The sequence below is a fragment of the Neolamprologus brichardi genome, chromosome 20 (assembly GCF_056152115.1).
Source record: "Neolamprologus brichardi isolate AB-2024 chromosome 20, ASM5615211v1, whole genome shotgun sequence".
Taxonomy (NCBI): Eukaryota; Metazoa; Chordata; class Actinopteri; order Cichliformes; family Cichlidae; genus Neolamprologus; species Neolamprologus brichardi.
The window spans coordinates 19,472,038-19,494,797 of record NC_142123.1 but is presented as its reverse complement, the minus strand read 5'-3'; the positions used below and the strand labels follow the sequence as shown (position 1 = coordinate 19,494,797).

The 22,760-nt window shown below is 43.0% G+C and overlaps 1 pseudogene; it reads right to left on the bottom strand.

The window, feature by feature from the left end:
- Positions 1–4,932: 4,932 nt before the first annotated feature.
- LOC148096970 (general transcription factor II-I repeat domain-containing protein 2 pseudogene) lies at positions 4,933–6,744 on the bottom strand (annotated as a pseudogene).
- Between the last annotated feature and the right edge of the window lie 16,016 nt (positions 6,745–22,760).

Here is a 22,760-nt window from a genome sequence, read left to right as displayed (position 1 = left end):
TCATCCATTTGTTTAGCCAAGTGCTGGAGAACCAGTGCTACTACATCTCTGGAACACAGTCTGTGAAGGAAATCTGGACCGTCACGTTCAGATAACTTATCATGGAGTCTTAACAGTGCATTGGTACCAATCAAAACTGGTATTCTGCTGTTAAAATGGCACTCAGGCACAACAAGAGCCAAAACAACCAACTCTTCCTCTTTGCCTGTAATGTTTTGAGGAAAGGTGACGTGGGTCTCAACATAACCAAGGTAGGGAACGTGCTGTCCACCTGCACCCTCAATCTCAAGCAATGCTTGAATGGGCTGAATGGGGAGATCTGCCAGTTTATCCTTGTGAAATGATTCGGAGATTGTAGTGACTTGTGAACCACTATCCATGATAGAGTTGCATTGCACACCCTCAACCAAAACAGAAGCTGAACAACGAGGACCTATCAGACCGGGTGGCAAGTGGGATTGGGAACCGAAATCTTGAACCATTGTCTGGGTCTTTATTTTGCCCTGAACATCAATTCTTTGGTCACTTGAGGCGGGACTAATGCTGGTCTCAGCTCCTGGACGTCCCACAGCAGGAGCCGCTACAAGTTTAAAGCAAAAGGCTCAGTAACCTGTTGGGCTTGGTACCTTCCTTGCTTTTCCTTTAACTCAGCATTCTTCTGATGGACTAGTGCCTGGTTGGGTTCATTTGGGCATCGAGCGGCAATGTGGTTATCTTCACCACATCTAAAGCAAAACCATGCTTTTGGCATAGAGGGAACCTTAACTGGTCTCCTGGCACTGCTATTTCTTGCCGTATGGAAGTCTTTGCCATCACCATTATTCTCTTTAGGACATTTTTGGTTCTGAGTGAGCTCTCTGAGTTGCTTAGACAACTCATCTATTTTTCTTTCAAGTTTAACAGTTTCTTCTTGTCTCTGTTTTAACGCTGTACTAAGCTCACTGTCAAAAGGAGGATTCTTGGACCTTTGACTCAGTTTCTCTACCTGCTTTGAAAGCTCATCCACTCTCCTTTCAAGCTTAGATGCTTCGCTCTGTCTAGCAGTCTGGGTCGGAACGGGCTCATCATCATAGGAGGGTACATCAAAAATGGAGTGGGCATGTACAGCTGCTTTTGTTGCACCCAGATGTTTTTTCATCCTGTCTAGCTTTGCAGATCTACGACCTTCCTCGGTCCTCAACATAAGGAGTAGATCTGGGAATGTTGGTGGACTGTTCTTTTTGTTCTCTAGTTGGAGAGCTATAATGAGACTCTGGTCCCAGCAGCCTCTAATAAACTGTCTGAGTAGGTGTTCGCTTAAAGTTTCAACAGAGACTCCCCCTCTAGAAATAGCTCGAGTGAGGAGGCTATGGAGTCTGTTCAAATATGCTGAGGGCTTTTCTCCGCTATTCTGATTGGAGCTGAGAAAGGTTGCAAATAACTCTTCTCCGTCCTCTACAACACTGAAAGCGGAATCGAGCTGCCTAATATAAGCCCTGGGTGGTGAGCTCACACCAAGCAACTTAACAACATCGGCTGCTGGACTTAGCAAACTTTCAAGTATTTTCCTAACCTTTTGCACATCACTAAGGGAGCAATCACTGACAAGAAGGTCCACTTGTGTGCGCCATGTTTCATAGTCTACCTCACCATTGGGCCTAGGAGCACGACCAGAAAAGGTGCGCAGTCTGGTTTGTGTAGACCACGGGGCTGTTGAGTCATTTCTGATAACGTGCTCAACAACAACTTTTTGAATCTGAGGTGGGTTAAGGAGACTGTGGTCGATATTAACAGGGTTCACCACAGCACTAACAGGTGCATTGTGGGTCTGTGTGTAGTGATTAGGTTCATCATGATCACTAGCTACAGTGTCATGGAGGGATGTGTCACCATCCTGAGCTGTGTGTGGCTGTGTGTCAGGAATCTGAGTTATGTCGAGCTTCTTTGACCTCACTCTGAATAACACTCAAGAAACCTGCTTTACCACTATCTCCAACAGCCCTCAGTTCTTCTAAGTATCTACGAGCTAACTCCTTGCCTACCTCTTCCTGAGCAACATCTCAAATGGTTTTGACAGACCAACCGATAGCAGGATCCTTGGGGCTCGGCAAGTCGCCTAAGATCTGGGGGTTGATCCTGGAAATGGCTTGATCGGACAAATATTCTATCAGGACTCTACCCTCTGGCTGGTTGGGTTCATCTGGAATTCGAACTACCCGAGAAACTTTACCATTTACTGAAAAAACACTAGCAATGTCATCATCTGTGTAAATCCCTTCAATGCCAGTCACAAAAAGTGAGCACTGGCCATCTACATCAAAACGTTTGCAAAGATCCATGTCCAACTCAATAGGGTCAAGGAAAAATGAAAGGGTAGGTGTTGTGAGCTGGAAAGTCAAAGTGCTACTATTCACCAATCTCCTGGCTGGCTCGCCACTTGTAACGCAATCTGTACTTACGCCAAACCTTTAATGCGTGGAAATCAGGACTGTTGACCTTGGGCAGTTCACTAGGTGTCGGTGTCATCAATTTCACCCGGATGTCTAAGCCCAGAATCACAGTTTCTCTAGAAATAGGTTATAAGAAATCAAATGTGTCCCAAATATCTGTATCCCATCAGAGGCTAGTTTCGTAAAGGAGATTGGTAGTAGCTGCTCCACCACAGGAACAGTAAGGCTTCCAGCACACAATGGACACCACACTCACTTAACACAAACACATTTATTAGACACAATCTTAAATAATAAACCCTTTTTTGTAGTGTCTTTCCACTCAGTGTCACAAGAAAAATAAAATAAATAAACTCACATACGTATCCTTCAAGGTCCTTTGGCCAAAAGAAAATCACCTGAGCTCAGGGAAAAGTAACGTGCATCGTTGGGGCCCTTTGAATTGTTCCTACCGCTCTGTTGGAATGGTGTAACATCCAATAATAGCATCCAGCAAGCAGAAGAATCCACCCGCAGCAACGACCATCTACTAGCCAGGACGGTTCAGCAGAGTCATCAGATGAGGACTTCCACAAGGCAGTTCATCCAGTAGGATCCAGGGCACCAAAAGGGCAAACAAACCAGCCTACACACAAGTGTGCAGAAGAATTAACTATAATGTTCATAAGTCTCAGTACCACTGACTCAGTGTCCATGTCACTAACGGCTTATTTAACAGTCTTACCATTATAATAATACAGGTTTGTCAAAATAAAAATATAACAGAACATAAATGCTGTTAACAATGCTTATTAATGCTGTTCTCTTAGGCATAAAATAATAACTCTGTAACTGACCTCGTGTCGGCTGCAATTTTAGGACATTAGCCAGGCTCACTTAACGGCTAGCTTGCTAACAGTCAGCTAATAACACACGTTATACAATATTTAGCCTCTTTCTTAACAAACATGACAGTGGTAGATTTGATACCTTGCTGCAGCATAATAAGGCACAAAACATTTCATGCGAACATGAGTTGCAAGCTAACTCACCAGAGGGGTTCATGTAATGGCGAATGGCTGTCGGATTCAGCTCAGCTTCACGTTCGTAACCGCTACAAGACTCTTTTTTCTAACAACATATTAAAACATTAGCTTCACATATAAAGGTTTTTAAAACTATTTACAGCAACTCAAATGTCTACTGTACCCGAATTTCCAGCTCACAGAGGACACGAGAGCAGCATGCACCTCATCAGACGAACGGAAGAAAAAACTCTGCAGCTGGACTAGAGAGTGGCTATGCGCATGGCACAGTGGTGCGTTCAGTGACTACAAATAATCAGAAATCCCATACTCAAACAATGATCTGGGTTACATTACCACCACGTTGTCCTGGGACATTGATTAAGGCACGGTGTCCAATGATGTTCCTGCCACGTCTCCTTGTCTTAGTGAGGTGAAAACCAGCCTCATCCACAACAAACTGCTCATGACCCATGGCATCTGCCTCTAGCTCCATCACTCTCTAGACAAGACAAAAGAAATTCAGCACAGCAGGCACATGCACAGCACTACAGTATGCACTTCCAGATTCAGTACCACTGCTACTATAGCTTACCTGCACATAGTCATATCGCAGCTGTTGTACACATTCACTGTTTCTTTTCAAAGGTACTCTGTAGATTTGTTTCATTCGGATTCTGTTGCGGGCAAGTACACGACCTAATACAGAAATGCTCACATTTTGTGTTTTGGAAGGTGGTGTCATCCTCAATTATGCGCTGCTGAATTTCGCATAGCCTTATGGAATTATTTGCCATATTGACTAAATGGGTTTCTTGGTCTGCAGTTAGCATTCTTCCTCTGCCCCCAGCATCTGGTAACAATTTCAGTATTTTTACATCTATGGTATTGTTGTGTTTTTCAGTAGCATATGGCAGTGCTACAAATCTTAGTGCAAAGTGACTGTACTAACCGACTCTGATATTGAAATGTCCTTATGATGCTTGCTACAGTGTAGCGCAGGGGTGTCAAACTCAAATATACAGTGGGCCAAAATTCAAAACTGGAACAAGGTCGCGGGCTAACATTAATATGAAATATATTTATTGAAAAAAATCTTCCTCCAGATATAACAAGGAACCTTTTCTTACAGACTCAAATAAGTTTTGCTGAAAAACTGAATATGGAATAAGCAACACTTAATACTGAACGATATATAACTTATATAAAAATATATAACTTAATATTGCACACATGCAAAATTGAAATTCCAATTAAATAACATATCACTGGAATGCATTTCTTAAATAAAAATTGTATTTGCAGCCTTCTGAATTAAATTTTAGCAGTAAACTTTTTCCCCAGGCTAATAATAAATGTAAAAATAAAATAACAATAATAAACCACTTAACTAATAAAAATATCATTAAACGTGAAACCATTCAAGCCCATGTCTGGGAGTAGCAAGACAAATTGCACAAAGAAAATGTTAATTATAGCTCAGTTTGCTACACACTGATCTACTCTGATGCATCCAAGCCAGATACCTGGCATCTCTTCTTGGATGCTAGTTCCTCAATATCTGGGCTCAGGCTCTGAGCTGAGGAAATCCTCAGGATCGAGTGAAGGTGTTCATCGGTCAGACGTCTCCTGTGAGATGTTTTAACCATCTTCATTGAGGAGAATAGTTGCTCACATAGGTAAGTGCTGCCGAACATGGAGAGCATCTGAGCAGCGTGGGTGCGGAGCCCAGGCATTGTGTCAGGGATGAAATGTGGAAATTGTGAAGCGCCCACAGCATCATACTTTGATTTCAGCGTGTCACTACACTGGAGTTCAATCAGCTCCATTTGGAGGTTTGTTGGTGCTTTTGCCACATCAACTGCAAAAGGATTACTGAGCAGTTCAAATCGACATTTCTGGGCATCAAAGTCGGCAAACCGCCGGGTAAACTCAGTACTGAGTACACAGAGTTTTTCAGCAAACTGTGCACATGGGAACACAGCAGTAGAGATTTGCATGTTCATTGTTTGGCAGCAGGGAAAATGGCCCAGGTTTCCTTGTAGCATCTGATTCTGCCACAGGCACAATTTCGTTTTAAAAGCCCTCACTGCAGCGTACATATCTGTGATGATACGCCCCCGTCCCTGAAGCTGCAGGTTCAGCGCATCGAGATGGCTCGTGACATCACACATAAAGGCCAGCTCACACAGAAACTCTTGCTCCCTGAGCTCAGCTGTGTCTTGCCCTTTGCTTTCCAGAAACTGAAATATTTCCTCGCGTAGCTCGAAACATCTGTTCAGTACTTTTCCTCGGCTTAACCACCTCACCTCCGTGTGATACGGCACGTCTCCGTATTCCGAACCACACTCCTCAAGAAAAGATTTGAATTGGCGGTGATTCAGACCTTTGGCTCTTATAAAGTTAACCACTCGTGTTACTGGGGTCATAACATGTTCCATCTTTAGGGCTTTGCCACAAAGTGATTCTTGATGTATGATGCAGTGATAAACAGTCAGCTCACCTGCACAGTTCTCCGCTCGCATCTTCTCCCATACCCTGCCCACCAGTCCGCTCCTTTGACCGCACATCGCTGGTGCACCATCTGTCGTTAACCCCACAAGTTTTTCCCATGGCAACTTCATTTCAGTTAGACATTTGGAAACCTCTTCAAATATTTCCTTCCCTGTGGTTGTGCCATGCATTGATTTTAATCCTAAAAGTTCTTCCGTAACACAGAGAGTTGAGTCCACACCACGGATGAAGACTGAAAGCTGGGCAGTATCAGAGGCGTCGCTGCTCTCATCCACAGCGAGGGAGAATGCAACGAAACTGTTTCCCTTCTCCATCAGCTGGTTATTTAGATTGTTGGCAAGTTCACATGTGCGATCAGCTACTGTGTTTCTGCTCAGGCTAACATTTGAAAATGCTTGCTTCTTCTCTGGGCACACAACGTCGCAAACTTTCATCATACAACTTTTCACAAACTCTCCCTCACTGAAGGGCCGGGCTGATTTTGCGATCTCTGCTGCCACAACAAAACTAGCCTTTACAGCAGCCTCACTTTGTAATATGGCTTTTTTAAACATAGTCTGTTGTGAAACAAAACTTCTTTTCATCTCTTCTGCTTTCCGGCGCCTTTGAGTCATGTCCAGGTCCTTGTACTTCTCTTGGTGTTTTGTTTCATAGTGTCGTCTAATGTTGTACTCCTTGGATATAGCCACATGAGCTCCACATACAAGACAAACAGGTCTATCTTTTACATAGGTAAACAGATATTCTGTCTCCCACCTGTCCAGAAAGCTCCTGTTTTCGTTCTTTCTTTTCGCCATTTTGGGAGAGGTAGCGCGGCAGTATTCGCACGGTTGCTATGACTACGGTCAACAGAGGAGAAGGCGTTAATGGGTCCTGTCCTGACTGACGCGCCAAAACGCCAACAGAGCATTCTAGGATTTGTAGTATTAGCAGTACATGCGCTGTATAAGACCGGCGGGCCAGCTCTAATAGTAGTTTGGTATGGCCTCGCGGGCCAAATGTAATTAGGCTGCGGGCCAAATTTGGCCCGCGGGCCAGAGTTTGACACCTATGGTGTAGCGGCTCAAGTTAGGCTGAACCCGTTGGCCAGCTTCCCTCAGGGTCATTCCATGGTTGATTACATGATCCACTATTGTAGCTCTGATGTCATCAGTAATTCTATGTCTTACTCTTCTTACCCTTCCTCCTCCCCCTCCTCATCCTCCTCTTGCTCCTCCTTGTCCTCTTCCTCTAACTTCACCTCCTTGTCCGTGTTGTCCGCTTCTTCCTACTTCCTCACCTCCACGTCCTCTTCCTCGGCCTCCTCTAATTCTCACTCTTCCTGCTCCCTCCATTGTACTCCACACGGACAGCTCACCTGTAGCTTATTTATAGTGCTTAGGCTGATTGCAAAGTGAACTAATTATCTAAAACAGTTTTCACAGTGTGCCAGACAGTTGGTAAAATAGTGTAAATAATAGCCATAAATGTGTATAGTTTTGCTAGGAGTGTGTTGATCATTTGGAAATTGAGTGTAAAGCAGTGAGTTGTGTTTACAGTTCCGCAAAAAGAGTGCTGTGCAGTGGATTGTACCTACAGTTTGGTAAAGTGAGGGAAAGATAGCGCCGGTGTACGTGGCTTGCCATCCTCGGCTGTATCTGTTTTGCTGCTTTTTACCCCCTCTACGCTCTTTTATGGATCTTTTTATCCTTTTAGTTGTATGCTCATCTAATGGCTGTGCACTGATTACATACGATAGGCAAACACTTTTAAATCTAAGACTCTCCCATTCCTCTCAGGCTGATCCTTGCTGGAACCTGGGCGATGCCACCCCGCCCCAACTGGACCCTCCGACGGCTTCTTCCACCTACCCTATTCCTAATCTACACAAGAAACGCTACAGGAAACGCGGTAGAAGGAGTGGCCGTTGCGTTCGCCTCAGGGTCTACTTTAAAGCCAGAGCCACAGGCTACCCACATGCCAGCCTGGATATTTGATCTTTTTTCCCTCCTTCCCAAGAGTGCTCTGATCCTAAGTTGCTCACCCACTGTTGGATCTGCTCGGCTGACCACGAAGTCTACCCTGCCCTTCCTGTGGCATGTTTTCCTTTCCTGCTCGGGTTTGGATAACATCGCTCCGATGCAGTGTTTGCCGAAGCAACTACGTCCTACGACGCACCACACGTGGCGATTTAGCCCCTAGGATACGGATGGCATTGCTTAATGTCAGGACGCTGGTCAATAAGACTTTTCTCTTAAATGACTTCCTCTCCAATAATGGGCTTGATGCTTTATTCCTGACTGAAACCTGGATTTGTCCTGGGGAGTTTATCCCTTTTACCGAACTTCTTCCATTGGACTGTGTCGCTTTTAGCTCACCAAGGCTTACTGGTAGGGGTGGTGGCATAGCCTCTGTTTTTAAAAATTCATATGCAGTTCGGCAGCTACCCTCACCTACCTACTCTAGTTTTGAAGTCCAGTTATTGGAGATGACTGCATCCACGACCACACTCTGCGTGGTGATTCACCGACCGCCTAAATATAGCAAATATTTTATCACGGACTTTGCTAATCTCTTAGGCTCCGTTCTTTTTAAGTATGGTTGTGTGCTCATTGTTGGTGATTTTAACATACACACTTGCTGTAAGGATGACCCATTTGCTAAAGACTTCCTTGCTTTAACTGACTCTTTTAACCTGGCTCAGTGGGTTAATGACCCAACGCATGTTAAAGGACATACTTTGGACTTCACATGGTCTGGACATTTGTATCAATTTTATAAGTGGCACTGGGGTCTCGGATAATTTCCCAGTTATATTTGATACTGGCTTATGCACTAATGAACTACATCCTGCAGCTCCCCTTTGCCCGCTACGTGTAATTAATGCTGAAGCGGTGTCAAACTTCTCTATGTCTTTCTTGGATTCTGCATCTGTCACTCCTGACTGTTGTTCTTTCCGCTCGGTTGATGACTGTGCTAATACCTTGTTATCGTTATTTTCTTCTATCCTTGATACTGTTGCCCCCATTAAGTCTCGGTGTTGGCTTAATGACACTACGCGCGCTCTACGTCGTGTGTGTCGGCGCGCTGAGAGAAGTTGGAAAAAAGATAAACTTCAGGTTTCTCTCGACATGCTACGGACTAGCCGCTTAAAATTCCAAAGTGCTGCTAAAATGGCCAAAGTGTATTTCTTATCCAAAATCATCCTGGCCAATGGCCATAACCCCCGCACCTTATTTAAAATTTTTAACTCAGTGGTTAACCCTTCCCCAGAGATGCCTTTAATTTATTCTCAGGCTCTTTGTGAGCGATTTCAAATTCACTTTTTAGATAAGATCACATCTCTTAAGTCCTCCCTTCCCCCTGTTTTATGTCCTCTTCCCATTCCTGAGTGCATTTCAACTTTCCACCAGTTTGAGCCTGTGTCACTTTTGTCTCTTAAGTGGCTAGTTGATCAAATGAATAACACCAATACTGTGCTTGACATTCTTCCGTCTCGCATAGCTAAGGACTGTTTTGATGTAGTTGGACCTAGTATCCTATTTCTTATGAACTTTTCCTTGCTCTTAGGCTGTGTTCCTTTGGCTTTTAAACATGCTGTAGTCCACCCGATTCTTAAAAAAAGAAACTCTGACTGTTATGACCTTTCAAACTACAGACCGATCTCTAAGCTTTCGTTCTTGTCCAAGATCCTGGACAGACTAGTTCTCTCCCAGCTCCAGGCGTACTTGGACACGAACAATATTGCTGAGAAATTTCAATCTGCTTTTAAGCCATTGCATAGTACTGAAACGGTGTTGGTTAGAGTTCTTAATGTTAGAGTTCTCTTGTAATTACTAATACTGGACGCTCTATGGTCCTAGTTTTATTGGACCTCTCTTTGGCTTTTGATATGGTGGACCATAACATCTTATTATTAATACTTGAGCACACTGTGGGTATTAGAGGCACTGCCCTCGACTGGTTTAAATCATACCTCGCTGACAGGTCCTTTTCGGTTAACTTAGGCACCTTCTCCTCTTCCACCGTCTGTTGCGGTGTGCCTCAAGGATCAGTTTTAGGCCCTATTCTTTTCTCATTGTATTTGCTCCCTCTAGGCGCAATCTTTGAAAAATACAATATCACCTTCCACTGTTACGCCGATGACATACAGATCTATTTTGAACTTGCTGATGATCTTGCTGTGTCCCTGCACTACTTTCAAGAATGTATGCGGGAGTCAAAGAATGGTTCCTGAGTAATTCTCTCGTTTTAAACGATAAGAAGACTGAGATTGTGGTGTTCAACAGTAAAATCCCTCATGCCCAACTTTGTGCTGCCCTGGGTCCCTTTGCTAGCTCTTCCTGTGACTATGTCAGTAACTTGGGTGTACTGTTGGATAGCTCGTTCAAACTCGATAAGCAAGTGTCTGCTGTAGTGAGATCTAGCTTCCACCAACTGCGCCTTATCTCTAAGCCTAGGCATTATGTTCCACATGAGGACCTGGAGAAGCTTATTCACGCTTTTGAGACCTCCAGGTTGGATTATTGTAATTCCTTGTACTACGGTCTTCCCTCTTCTCTTCTTCTTAGACTGCAAACAGTCCAAAATGCTGCAGCCCGCCTCTTGACTGGTACCAGGAAATTTTGCCCTATTACTCTTGTTCTAGCTGGCTTGCACTGGCTGCCCATAAAGTGCCGTATTCAATTTAAAATATTACTCCTTACATTCAAAACTATTAATAAATTAGCGCCGAGTTATCTTAGCGAACTTCTCAAGCCACATACTCCTGCTAGAACACTTAGATCTGCCACTCAACTACTTCTGACCCAACCTAGATCTCGGCTGAAGTCTCGGGATGACCATGCGTTTGCTCTGGCTGCCTTGGTACTGTGGAATACCCTTCCTCTTGATATCCTCGCATCTGATTCTGCTGCACTGTTTAAATCACGACTAAAAACCCACTTATTCAATCTTGCCTTTCCCTCTAGTTAATATTTCTTTTATGATTTTATATCATGCACTTTTATGCTCATTTAATTCCTTGTTTGTTCTGTATCTGTTGCTTTCCTATGTATCAGTGACAGTTATCTGCTTGCATATGTCTGTGAAGGTTCTCAGTCATCCAGGTCATCGCAGTCAAAGGAGCTTGCAAAGAAAAGCGTCCAGAAGTCCAGACGATCTGCTTGCATACCTAGTACTTGCTTTGGTCCTATTTCTGTTATCTTCCTTTTATTCTCTATGTTACTTGTTAAGCACCTTGGCATACCCTTGGTTTTTAAGTGTGCTTTATAAATAAAGTTTCTTATTATTATTATTATTACAGTTTTGCAAAGTGTGTGTTACAAAATAGCAAACTGAGTGCAAAGCAGTGTTTGTGCTTTTAGTTTTGAAAACTCAGTGAGTGGTTTTGCCATAAGTATTAATAGTTTTAGAAATTGTGCTATAAGAATCATAGTTTGGGTTTAAGCATTCAGAAAAACCTGTAATACTGGCGTGTCACTTTCACTTACATGTCGAGCTAAAAACTTTCATCTGGGTTTTGTTTATACTGTGCTTTGCTAAGATTGTGTGTTATTTACTAAAAATTTATTAAGTGGCAGTCAGAGTAACCGGAGAGAATAATATACTTTTTAAACAAATTGTTTTCTATGGGACTGAATATGACATAATTTTGTAAAAGTCCAGAGCGTTTGTACTTTAACTGATTACACTCTTCATAAAGTGCTGGGTTTGTCCATATTCTGCCGTGCGCTGACAGGGGAAGTCTGATAGAGGTATTGGTAAAAATCGTGAGTACTTGTTGAGCCTTGCAATGAACTTCGAATGTTTCTACTATGTCGTCTCCCTCATTAGATCAGCTGAATATCTGGCACAGCACGTCTGTGATAAGGAGGAAGTTTCTAAAAACCACTTGACCCAGGAATCCTGACACAGCTTGGCCCTGATAGCGTCCCTTACTTGACTAAATATTGAAACTCATTGAGTGCAACAAAGCTGGGTAGAAATGCCTACTAGCTAACTTCAACCTTGTGTGTGGTCACTGCTAATCTAGCCAAGGCATGAATGTTATGATGAACAGTTAAGATGTGTGCCCTTCAAAATATAGCAATGTGATTGTATTTAACTTTATTTAGTGAACCATCATCGGCAGTAAAATCATCAACACAGGTTAACACAACAACTCAACCCCAATCACTACTGCGCAGACTCTGGCTTCAAAAATGCAAGATGGCAGGCAGCATAGGCAGGAAATTCTGACTTCACTTTTCTACAGTGGGAAGTGGAGCCATTAAGTTTCACTGCGTCTTTTCCAAAACACTATGAAAACACATCACTACACATTAAACTGTGTTATTGGAAAACTGTGGAAAAGTATCAAAAGCAAAATATGTAATCTGCACAAAATGATTACAATTGGTGTTAAATTGATTATTATTACTGATGCAAAAGTTTAAGGTTGAGCTTATTTCGTTATCTGTTTAATGTCCAGAATCATATTCTATAAGTATGTTTGTAGTCCTATGATGATCACATATCTCTAAAAACAAAAACAGTTGGTCATGGTTGAACAGTGTGTAACTTTCAATATCTACTGGAGGATTAAACATATCAATGAGAAATGAAGGTGTAGTCTTTGTAAAACAGCTGATTAAACTTAGTGAATTCATTGAGCCAAATAATTTCTTACACATGCTTTTCTGAGAGTGATGGATCAGCCCGCATGAGGTCAACTTTAGCCCGAGATGGTAGGAGCTGCCCTCCTCGCTCCATCACTGTCAGGGCTGTCTTTGCTAACGTACAGGTTTTTCACACTTCATCTTCTCTACATCACACATGTTAGCTAAGGTGCTTAGCAAGAGGAACCTCATCTCTTATGGTGAACTACTGTTTCACACACTCTTTTTAGGGCAGTGATCCACTGGTGGTTCGGGGGCTGGTCTGGCTGCACCCTGGTTAGCTAATGGTTTCGGGGGTGTCTGCTCGCCTTAATGGGGGGTGTCTTTTGTGTGTCTTTGTGCGTTATTAGTGGGTGGGCATGTGTGAGTGCGTGAGTGAATGGCCTGTGTGTGTGTGTGTGTTTGAATAAATAAACAGACAAAAGAAAGACATGAACAAGAGGAGCCTACAGACACTTTATACAGCTTATTTTGGAAAAAGCAAAATGTGTTTGGTACAACATCACATATAACTCTGATTGTAAAAGCTGAAAAAACATCATCACCAATTTAACACCAGTTACCTAACATGAATGTCGTTGATGTATTTCCTGTGGGAGAAAGCCAACATAGGACCATGGGACCAATGTTCAAACTCCACACAGAACAACTCCAAATGGGCAGGAGACTCAGGCACCAAGAAGGATCCTGGTGAGAAACAGCCATCATATGATTGTCTCGAGCATAGAGCTCTGCCTCTGAGCTGGCTACTTCTTTGGGGCAACAAATCAGCAAAAAACCTAAATAAAGAGGGAAGGGAGATAAAAGGGCTTGTTTCAGGCACTGGCTGGAAAACAAGAAAAATGAGGATTGTTTTGAAATGAACTGTGAAGACAATAACAAACAGAATAGGTCAGCTTTAATAGTGGATGTTTGCACATGTTTCATTCAGTGCTTCAACCCTGCAGAATGATTTGTTTGGCTGATGGTCCAAAATAATATTTATGAAGGCAGTATTTTTTCATACTTACTGACCCTTTTTGATTCATGAATCCTCATCAGTCGTGTTCTACAGCAGATCGACGTTGTTTCAGACTTTACATTTTCTCACAAACAAAATTAGTTGTATAATATAATCCTGAAACCCAACATTCACTACTTATATTATACTAGGTTCTCAAGGGAGGTTGAAGTTAAGTGTGCTAGTTCTTCAGAGTGTTTTGAGCAGTAAACACTCCACAACGTGGTGGTAAAGCTGCTTGCCTGACCTGCATATACTCTACCAGTTGTGTATATGACATGGCAGTGGGGAAGAAAGTCAGATCAGTATGGTGAATGGCGTGTGCCCGCTGCCCACTCTTGTATTTTCAGTCTAAAAAGCTCCTTCCTCCAGTATCTTTTTTGTGTGAACCATAATAGCTTTTCTTTCTCCATATCTTGTTCCGGAGCTCTGCTGTGTCTCTCTCCATCTGTGGAGCTGCCTTCCCTCAACTCTATGTCTGCATGTTCAATAACAATTAGGAAGAAGAGAGGAGGGCCCCTCCAGGGGACTGTTCAGATAGAGAGGACATCCCTGTCATTTGTATATCCAGTGAAAAGCGCAGGCTCAGCATGGAGAGGTTTGACTGTATCTCTGGGCCTCCTTCATAGAAATCATTCATTCTTCTACCCGGTGTTTCCCATTTTAGTACTCCTTGGAATGCACTAGTAGACTGTAGGAACACCAGATGGCTGATGGGAGGCGCTCGTAATACTTCCTTTCTCTATCTTCCTTCACTATGCCTTTTATCCTAAGAGCTCGATTTCTTCAGAAAGGAGGGGACTGCTAAATTTATTCCTGCTCAGGCCCCCTGTCTTTCTTGTATGTTTGTAAAGACCATGTAGGTTTAAACCCACTGTTTACCACCCACATTGCTCTGGTATCTTAAAAGACTTTCCAGCAGTCCCACAGCTCTTTTAAAATATGGTGATTCTGAAAGAGATGGCAGCACTGAAAAGCTCAGCATTCGGCGTATAGGCAGCAGCCACAGAGGACATTGTGGGAGAAGCTATTTCATGGCATAAGACGGCTTATGACAGCTAACCTTACTATTATAACCACACAAATAATCTGACACTTGGTTTTAAATGCAAGAAATATTTACAGTGCCATGAAGTATATGCCTCCTTTCTAATTTCTTTTTTGCATATTTGTCACACATTAATATTTCAGTTCATTAAACAATCTTTTTTGAGGATTTGGCGACAAGTCAACAAATTATTGCCATTGTCACTAGTCAGTACCAGAGACACTAGTAGTTTATTCTAATTATTTAATAATATAATATTAATTCATACCCATGCCTATAAGTAGTTGTGTCCTAGATGTTATGCAGCTTCTGCCACCAGATGGAGCAATGTTGATGAGAAACACCATAAAATCTGTTAATTTTGGTCGGACCTTCCTGTTCCTCACATACAAGGTCTTAAATAATCAGGCCCCATCTTATCTTAATGACCTTGTAGTACCATATCACCCTATTAGAGCACTTCGCTCTCACACTGCAGCTTACTTTTTGTTCCCAGGGATGGGTACCGGTATCCGGTTTCTAACATAAATGGTAATAACCAGACCGAAAAGCAGCGCATATTTCGATGCTTCATTTCGGTGCTTTTTTTTTTACTGAAATGTCATACACTTTGGATTCTAGCCAATCATTTTACCTTTGCAAGCGTAGTAGGCGGGCCCAGGTACGTACGTTCTTTTAGAGCACAGCTACAGATTAAAAATGCCCAAGGCGAAATGGTCAAAATTCTGGCTGTACTTCACAGCAAAAGATGCAAACTCAGCAGCCTGCAACAAGTGCTATTACGCCTATTACGCCTGTGAATCCTCGAATGTGATGAAACACCTGGCGATGCTTAGCGTTTTTTTTAAAAGCCGAGAAATGCACCGTATTTGATAGCTTGCTGCGAGACCTCATACCGAGCACATCTACTGCGGGTGTGGTGCCTGTTATCGACCCGGAGTTGGCAACATGAACCCGAAGAGGAGAGTCCTGGCCCGTAGCCCTGCCAGTGTAGCAGAAATGATGAGGATGATGATGCAGCAGCAGCCGTTCTTCTCTGCGTGAGTAGCTTAATGTTGTTCGTGTGTAATTTACGTTGAGTAGGCTAACCACGTTATTACATTAATGCATGTAAGGTGAACTAGCAAACACCGTCATAGTTACATGCGGCTGTCTTCTTGTTTGATGGCAGATACTCCCTTCACCCTGGCCAAAAAGGCTAAAATGACCAAAGAAAACATGAGAGGTTTTTGGACAAAGTTGGTGTTTTTTTTCCATTGTTTAAGCACTGCTTCCAGCCAAGAGTGATACCATAAATCCCCTATAGCTACAGAAAAGGCTAACATTGTTATCTTTTTACCAAAAAAAACCAGCTAAACATGAGAGGTTTTTGGACAAAGTTTGTGTTCTTGATTCTTTAAGCACCGGTTCGAGCACCGGTTCGAGCACTGTTTAAGCACCAGCACCGTTTCAAAAGTACCGGTTTGGTACTGGTATCGGATAAAACCTAAACAATACCCATCCCTAGTTGTTCCTAGAGTATTTAAAAGTAGAATGGGAGGCAGAGCCTTCAGTTTTCAGGTCCCTCTTCTGTGGAACCAGCTTCCAGTTTGGATTCAGGAGACAGACACTATCTCTACTTTTAAGATTAGGCTTAAACCTTCCTTTTTGCTAAAGCATATAGTTAGTGCTGGACCAGGTGACCCTGAATTCTGCCTTAGTTATGCTGCAATAGATGTAGGCTGCTGGGGGATTCTCAGTAGTGCAGGCTGGATGGTGTAGAAAGCACTGGAAAAGTCAAAAGACATGATCTTTACAGTGCTCCCTGCTCTAGGTGAGAGAGGGATCGGTGTAACAGGTAGGTGACAGTTTCATCCACACCGATTCCAGACCGGTAAGCGAACTGCAGGGGGTACATCGCTGAACTCACCAGTGGGTGAATGTGGTGCAGGATGAGCCTTTCCATGGTCTTCATCAGGCCACAGGCCTGAAGTGTTTGGGCTCCCTGGAGTGTGTGATATCTGGCACCGTAACCACACAGGAAGTCTTCCACAGTTCAGGAACCCTCTACAGACTCGGGCTCGAGTGTTTCAAGAAAATAATGTTACCTTTTGATAACACTGGTGAAAATACAATATTCACTATTTGAAGCAACAGCAGTAGGAAATAGCAGTGCTAATCATTTGGACAAACTAATCTCCAAAGATGAGTGGTAGATTCCGAAGTAAACTCTAGGACTGGATGGCATTTAAATGAGTTTAGAAGGCAAGACTGTTTAACACCCATTACATTATTTTGGCAATGTTCGCATGATTATCTTGGGTGAATCCTCTGTAAACTCTGTCTGAAAGTCCTCTTTCTCAGCAAGACAACCCCCCCCCCCCCCCCCCAAAAAAAACAAAAAAACAAAAACAAAAAAACAAAAATAAAGCTAAACAGTTGGCAGGGGAGATTCTAGGATCAGAGCTTTGGGGGTGCTGATCACCCAGAGAGCTGCCCATCCAGGCAAGGTAAACTTTACTCATTGCGAAGAGACTTCTTCCCCATCTCTGTCAGTCCCTGCATCCTTAAATGTCTCCCGTTGTTCCCTGTTCCCTCTGACTGTCTCTTTGGTGCATTTAAACCCTTGTTCCTCCCTGTCCTCGTCGTTTGTTGTCTTCATCTCCATTATCAGTCATCATAATGTTACCCTCTCTGTGCAAGTCTACACATTTCTTTATTAAATCATAAGATTCTTAAATTCATCAAGTCTCTCTGTGCCTGGGTCCTCGTCACAAAACATGACATCACTGTTTTGTACATTTTAACAATTTAATCTCCACATTTGTGAAAGAAAAGCAAAACACTTTTTTGAAAAGTCTGTAACAAAACCATCAAATCTAATAAAGGTTATTTAAATGCTGCTAAAGAAGAATGGATTGGAATAAAAAAAATACATATCCTAACCTTAATTGCTGGGGGACAATAATGAATGATGCTCACAGTGAGTAAAAAGTAAACTGAGTGCATTTTTTGGACAGAGATTCACTTTTAAAGTGTATGTATAATACAATACAGATACATAAAAAATACACTCCAAAAATAGAAGAGTCCTTGAAATGTACAAAATATTATTAAAAAAATGAAAAAAAAATGGAGACACCTTGGCCTATGGTACAATGTATACAATGTATGAAAAGATCTTTACTGCAGATACTACTATGGCTCTGCAGATTTTTTCTTTTCTTTTAACCTATGTCACCTCACCTTGAGGTTGGTAAATCTATCACATTTTGGTGGTCAAGTCTCTCAAGCATCTCTTTCTCAACTGACCTCACAGCCAGGTGCTGGAGTCTGCTTTGACCCATGGTCCTTCTCTGCCAGGTATGGAGCTGACTCAAGACACTAAAAGACCTTTCACAGCTACAGCTGCTAACTGGGTTTGTTAGGGCAACCTGAATAACAGTTTTCAGTGTGGGGAAGATCTGATTATCCAGAAGATTGTACAATGTTAACATATCTGGAATGGCACCAGCCTCACTCTTGAGCTTCAAAAAGTTTTTGGCAACCGTGATTTCCTCTGACTGAAGCTCAATATGGTAATGCAGTGCCAGGGCTGACAACCCAGTTCGTTTTGCAGACTCTGTATAGCAGCTTTAATATAGGGAGAATACAACTTCCAGATTGTATGAGTAAAATTAGTTGTGTTTTTTTCTTTGCCAGTTTAACAGTTTCTGTTTTGCCTGTTAGTATTCCCCGTCTGTTTTCTTACCTGGTTCTTCCTGACCTTGTACTTTCTCCTCAGGTTCCCCTCTTTCCTCTCTCCCTCTTTGGACTGACAATTATACACAAATAGATTGTATTCAATTAGATTAAAAAAATACTATTAAGATCACTAATAAAAAGAAGTCCTCTCTCAGTGTACTTTCAACCAAAAGGCAAATAACCAAACCACATGTACATCTAATAAAGGATATAAATATTGAAACACTTATCCAACATTATCCTTTATTGATGGATCATTTGATCTTACACTTTTACCTAAATGTGGCTCCTTTTTTTGAAAAAACTTCCTCATATCCATTATGAACCTGGCTGTCTCTCTGTACACACACACACACACACACACACACACACACACACACACACACACACACACACACACACACACACACACACACACACAACAGGAGTTATAAGGTTAATGGGCATCCAGCCAGTTAGCTAGTTAGTACCTTGGGTTTAATATAGGCACATAGGACAAAATAACCAGCTTCTCTCATTACATTTCAAATAGGACAGTGGCAACAACAGTAGGCTACGGACAATGTTAAGTTTTAGATTTTAAATAGGCTGTATACATTTAAATGGGAGCAACAGGACGGTCAAATGTCGCTGATGTTACTACAGAGCAGGACGGATTGTAGGGTAGCAAACATTGTCGGGAAACACGTTTTCAACACAGCAGGTTACCTGGTGTAATGTTTTTCAGCTAAAAAGAAACATGGCCTGACTCCTACCTAACTATATAAAGAGTAACTGAAGGTTAAATGCAGCTAATATGTCCTCTTTTAAGCCAGGCACTTACACCTCCGCTCCACTGCGTCTCAGCCACCATCACTCTGGCAGCAACAGCGCTAGAGCCAGAGCAGGGGAGAGCCGAGCTGGAACAAAGGACTTTGGGAGGGGGGGAGGGGTTATCTAGACTTTTGTTGTTAAAATGTTCCATCTCAATTACGTACTGTATGCTTTTTATATTTTTAGTAGTGTGTCCTACAAACAGCAAATATTGTCAAAAAAAGTAAGAAATCTTTGGGGGTGCTTTGATTGAAGCTGAAGCACCCCCAAAAATGGGCTAAAATCGCCCCGGGAGACAGGGAGTATTCTTTTTTCTCTAACGTCCATCACACTCTAGCATAGACTACTTTTTCTTAGATAATTACTTGACTAGTATTGCATGTGCCTGTGAATACTGTACCATAGTTATATCAGACCATGCCTCTTTAATTTTTATGGGCAAATACTTCTCTAAACTTAACTTAAGAATGTTCCAGCTGACTAACGGATTTGCTTTTCCATAGAGGTCTGATTGTCTGTTTGTGTTAATGGGAACGTGAAGCTCAGCGATGTTGCAGCTAACTTCTGTGGCTTTTGTTATTTTGTTGGTTTTTTTGTTTTTGTTTTTGTTTTTTTCTGGGGTTCTTTTTTTCGTTGCTTGTTTGGTAAATAAAAAGAGAGGAAAACAATGTTCTAACATGAAAAGTTTTGTTTTGTATTCAATGTCAACAGTTTTTGTGTTTTCCCTCTTCTTTTCTTTCTTTGTAAATTGTATCCACAATTACTCAATACACATATTTAAAATAAAAAAAAAATCTCACAAGCTCAGATTCAAGATTCTTTATTTGTCACATGCATAGTAATGCAAGTACAACACACAGTGAAATGTATCCTGACACACTCCTCGACTGTGCAAAAGGGGAGAGAAGAACATTACATACATTAAGTGAATATATACATGGGGGATATTATGTACAGTAAGTAAATAGCATTTTATGCAGTAAGTATTATGTGCATTAGTAGCATTGTATGCAGCAAGTAGGTGAGGTTTGTACATTAAATGAATTAAATAAAATAGACAATCTGAACATTTTAAATTAAAAATCTGAAATGTACATTCCATAGAGACATAGGCTGCAGGAATAACCTTAGATAAATATGCAGCATTTGGACATAATACATCTCTGAGCCCATCAGAGGAGAACTGTGTGAAAGAGCAATGCACAGGCAAAGCATGAACGTCAGCCATTTGCTCTGCAAAAGCAAAAAACAGAAGCAATGTGTGAATACTTCATATTCACAGACTCAATAGGATCAAGAGGGGGATACCAAAGGCTTCTAGCACCAAAGTCAACTCACATCCAGAACAGCATTGGAATGGGAGAATGTGCTGTCACTACCTAAAGGCTTGAATGAGGCCCTAGGACTCTGGATCGTTGGCTATCAAATTTCACTTCTCAGCAGGTAAGCATGCAGTAGCGACAGTTCTGGGCACGGATTAATCATATCTCCTCCCACCTGGGAGAGGAGGTCCCTGGAGAGAGGAAGCTGCCAAAGCCTCACTGCCAACAGACTTATTATCCCTTCATAGCCCCACTTTAGCTGGCAGAGAAGGAGAGGTGCAATTGGAGCACTCTCAGGAGGTATAACTTCCACATGAGGAAATGCATACGGGAACACAGTAAGTTATGGTAGTGCTACCACATGATTCCCCCGAGGTGTATCATGGTCGATTATGGAAAATAATAGGGGGGCAGCCACATCTTATAGATCCCAATCACCTTAGGCATCTGTGGACGCCACATTCCAAAACAGCACTCAATCTAGCAGCCTGGTAATGCAGCCTGGGCTCCATCCAGGAATAAATACCATGTAATATGTAGTTACATTTTTCGGAATGGCACCACTTACCTCAACATCCAGTTGTGAAAGCTGCATCAACCTGAGCCAAAAAGTGATTGAGCTGGAACAAAGGATATCCACGCTATACCAAATCCAGGGGGCTGAACGCGCCTTGACACGATCCTCCTTGGCAAAGTTCAAACCACCGCTACTAGCGCTGAGCTAGCCGACACAGTGCACCACCCAGCTGTTGTGTCCCAAGATCCCGCCAACAGTCAACCCAGGCTCTCAACATGCGTCGCTGGTGTTTCTGCCACGGACGAGAACTGCTGGTTTCAACTAGGGGCCAGACCCAAGGCTCTGGTCAGCTCCACTCCACTTCAACCAGTGCCATGGACCGTGGTTGAGACGCGCGGTGGCTGCAGAGGTGCCAGGAGGATCCGTCCCTCGCACCCTTACCCCTCCGGAGCGGTAGTCCTCGCCATCCCGCTGTGTCACTGAGGTCTGCGCCATCTCCACCACTACGCCCCCGGAGCCGCGGTGGGCAGCCCAAGGCTGTGGTGCAAACTCACGGCGGAGAGTTGTGCTTTACCCCGGCTCCTCGGAGAAGAGGACCCACAGCGCGGCTACCTGGGAGTCACTCACGCGGTTCGGCTGGTGCATCTCCATTTGAACACCCCCGGTGCCGCGGCACGGGCGTCTCAGATGGCCAGCAGCCCCCGGTGGTACCTCCTCTCTCCACACTGGTCCTCGGGGATTCCATCGTCAGGAACGTGTGGATGAGGGGGCGCTCACGCTGTCGTTCCCGAGAGCCCCCGTTGTCGACATAGTGGACAGAATTCCCAACATCCTGGCGTCCCACCCACAGGCCAACCGGCTCATCATTCACATCGGCACCAATGACATCCCCAAACAGCAAACTGAGCTGCTGAAGCTGGACTTCCACCAACTCTTCAGCCTCCTTGGTCAGTTGCAGGTGAGTGCTTTTATCTCCGGGCCCCCCCCCACCTGCGGCAAAGGAATAGGCCATTTCAGCCGGCTGCTCAGGAACACCTGGCTTTCCTCTGCCTGTGTCTCCCACGGTGTGGGTTTTATTAACAATTTTGATGCCTTCTGGGAGAGGAGGCATCTTTTTGGGGCAGACGGGCTGCACCTCAACACCTGGGGACGCCGTTTGCTGTCCGCTAATTTGGCATTTGGTACAGCACTCCCGCACACGGCCCTGTCATTACCCCAAACCGACATTACCTGCTGATCTGTCCGCCACTGACTGATGTCCCCCTGGTCCCAGCTCCTATATTTGTTCCATTTTAAACAGTAATACACAAAACTCTGGACTTGGACCTCTCTCACCCACAGTCAACACAATACCCGTCATAATCACAAACAGAGAGCAACAGAATTATCATAGATCCAGTAACTCCAAAAACATTAATAACCTTCAAAAATGTCAACATCCATTGAACTCTACTGTCAAAAATCCACCAGTCTCGATTAGTATGGCACTTTTAAATGTCCGCTCTCTGTTGAACAAGTCTTTTATTATTAATGATTTAATTTTAGATAATAAACTTGGCTATTTATTTTTAACTGAAACATGGCTGGGTTCGGATGCACCAGTTGTTCTCACTAAGGCCTCCCCACTAAATTTTAATTTCTCTTTTTCTATTAGAAGTGGTAAGAGAGGTGGTGGGACTGCATCTTTAACCAACAACACACTCACCACCAAACAAATTTTATTTGATAATTTTACCACTTTCGAATTCCATG